General features: G+C 34.2%; 1 long non-coding RNA gene across 1 annotated transcript; it reads right to left on the bottom strand.

Annotated features, from left to right (window-relative positions):
- Positions 1-6: 6 nt before the first annotated feature.
- On the bottom strand, positions 7-2,545 carry LOC109590446 (uncharacterized). The gene is made up of 5 exons (XR_002189317.1): positions 2,479-2,545; positions 2,084-2,203; positions 410-486; positions 170-224; positions 7-113 (listed from the first exon to the last, which is right to left on the bottom strand). It is a non-coding gene; the product is annotated as an uncharacterized LOC109590446 (long non-coding RNA).
- Position 2,546: the final 1 nt, after the last annotated feature.

The following is a 2,546-nucleotide window of genomic DNA, read 5'->3' as shown; positions in this document are numbered from 1 at the left end:
TTCACAGTTACTACTGATGAAGTCTCTGACATTCCATACAACTGCAATAGAGCTATATCAAAACCAGCATAGAAATCAACTACTGCTTTAGGTAAAGGGGCACCCCCTGAAATCTGTAGAGATAATTAATAAGTTATTATAATGACAATAATTTGAATATTGTGCTTACACAGAATCTGCATTGATCGAGTCCAAGTTTCTCTCTTAAATTTTTAAAAACAAGTCTGAAAAAAACTGATATTAATAATATTATTAATGGTACAGTAGGTGCCATATTTGATAGTATCACAAACTTCATAAAAGTCCGTGAAAAATTACTTATTTACATGTACATGTATGTACATGTACGTCACAAAGGTAAAAAAGATTTAAAATGTAGAAATATTAATTTTCAGATTATTATGTGTACCTGTTGGCCAGTCCATATCCAAACACAGATTGATTGTTTCTGTTTATCTTATTCTCTTGACTTCATTGACCAACTTCCTATTACAATGAACACATACATTATACAAGCTACATGTAAGAATGGACTGTGATAGTAGTTGTGTGTTAGCAAAAATCACTCCAAATTTTTATTACATTTTCTGATACATATTGATGTCCTTATGCTGTGTAGAAAGTTTGAGCTGATTCCGACTTCAATTTATCAAGTTACTGCCGCTTTAAAAAATGGCTGATTTTTGAAAAAATATACCCAAGGCTATAGCCCATGGTTTTTTCCAAAAAATGGCTCCGAAATCACCCCAAATTTTTATTACATTTTCTGATACATATTGATGTACTTATGCTGTGTAGAAAGTTTGAGCTGATTCTGACTTCAATTTTTTGAGTTATGGCCATTTTAAAAAATGGTTAATTTTTGAAAAATACCCAAGGCTATAGCCCCTGGTTTTTTCCAAAAAATGGCTCCAAAATCACCCCAAATTTTTATTAGATTTTCTGATACATATTGTTGTCCTAATACTGTGTAGAAAGTTTAAGGTGATTCCGACTTCAATTTTTCAAGTTACTGCCGTTTAAAAAAATGGCTGATTTTTAAAAAATACCCAAGGCTATAGCCCAGTTGAAAAGGGAACAGAGCCCTCAAAAAATTTATTATGAAAAAGGGTAGAAATAAACATGTAGGTTAAGGAAAGGAATATAAGGAAGAAAACAAAGAACAGGTTAAAGATTGGTTAAGGTAAAGAAAGATACACAAAGTGATAAGGAAAAATAATAATAATAATAATAGTAATAATAATAATAATAATAATAATAATATTGATAATAATAATGATAATGATAATAATAATAATAATAGAATAAAAATTAAAAAAATGAATAAATCTAAGAAATACCAATGTGGGCATCAGAGGCCGCTCTGTCAAAATCTGAATAGTCAACTACTTTGCCACGATGCTGGGTACCCCTTATACAGCGAATTGCAGACCGAAGGATAGTGAATATTGGCAGCGAATGAAATTCATTGTTGAGTGGTAGGGTCTGTTAAATTTGTCAGTGTAGAGGAGAGAGAGTCTCTTGAGGAAGGAGGTGGTGAGGGGGCTACAGCCACCCGAGGTGGAGAAAATAAGGGGAGTGAAGGAGGAATGCTCTACTTCCCTCACCCTTTGCTCATACTTTCTTTTCTTCTTCAGCTCATTGTCTCGGTAGCATGCTTCCAAAGTGCGAGACTTGTTGGTAGGGGCTAGAGGACAAAACACTCGAACATCAAAGAACACTTTCCTAAAGCGATGGCCCCAGAATCCCTCAGCAGAAATGTCCAGTCTAGCTTCATCATCTGTGGATGCTGTCCGATATCGCAAGGTTTCCCCAGTGAGGGGTTGTAAGACTGGTTCCTTGACGACATTCGGACAGACATCTTTCATCAAAGAAGCAGAGAGATTTTTTCCAAAAAATGGCTCCGAAATTACCCCAAATTTTTATTACATTTTCTGATACATATTGATATCCTTATGCTGTGTAGAAAGTTTGAGCTGATTCCAACTTCAATTTTTTTAGTTATGGCCATTTTAAAGTATTACCCAGTGTACATAAGCCCTGCCCTACATCACACGATGTCACACAGTGATTCTCTTCTTACCATTGCTTTCCTTATTATAAACTTCTTGACTCCACTAATAGACTGAAACTGAGTTTCAGCTGCTTCTTTGAATTTCTCCCACACCCTGGGGACAGCAAGTATCCCAGTTGGATGAACTTCCTACAATAGAAAAAGAAAATAACATTAATACATGTACATACATATCACAGTACACAGTATAAGAATTAACTATGTATGCATACACATACTAGTGTTGTTTTAGTTACAACTATAAGACTTTTAGTTAGTAATAGTTAGTTATTGAATATTCATTCTCATTTTAGTCACATACATGTACATGTACATGTACTGTATATACATATACACGTACATGTACTGTATACATATTACAGTATTAAAGTATATAGTACACAGTATAAGGTACATGTTATTACCAGTAGTGTGTCCCTCAGTGATCCTCTGAGAGTGTCAGGTTGAGCAAAGCAAACACATGATCCACAGA

The sequence above is a fragment of the Amphimedon queenslandica genome, unplaced genomic scaffold (assembly GCF_000090795.2).
Source record: "Amphimedon queenslandica unplaced genomic scaffold, v1.1 AMPQUscaffold_10005, whole genome shotgun sequence".
In the NCBI taxonomy this organism is placed as follows: domain Eukaryota; kingdom Metazoa; phylum Porifera; class Demospongiae; order Haplosclerida; family Niphatidae; genus Amphimedon; species Amphimedon queenslandica.
This window is presented reverse-complemented; position numbering and strand designations above follow the sequence as displayed.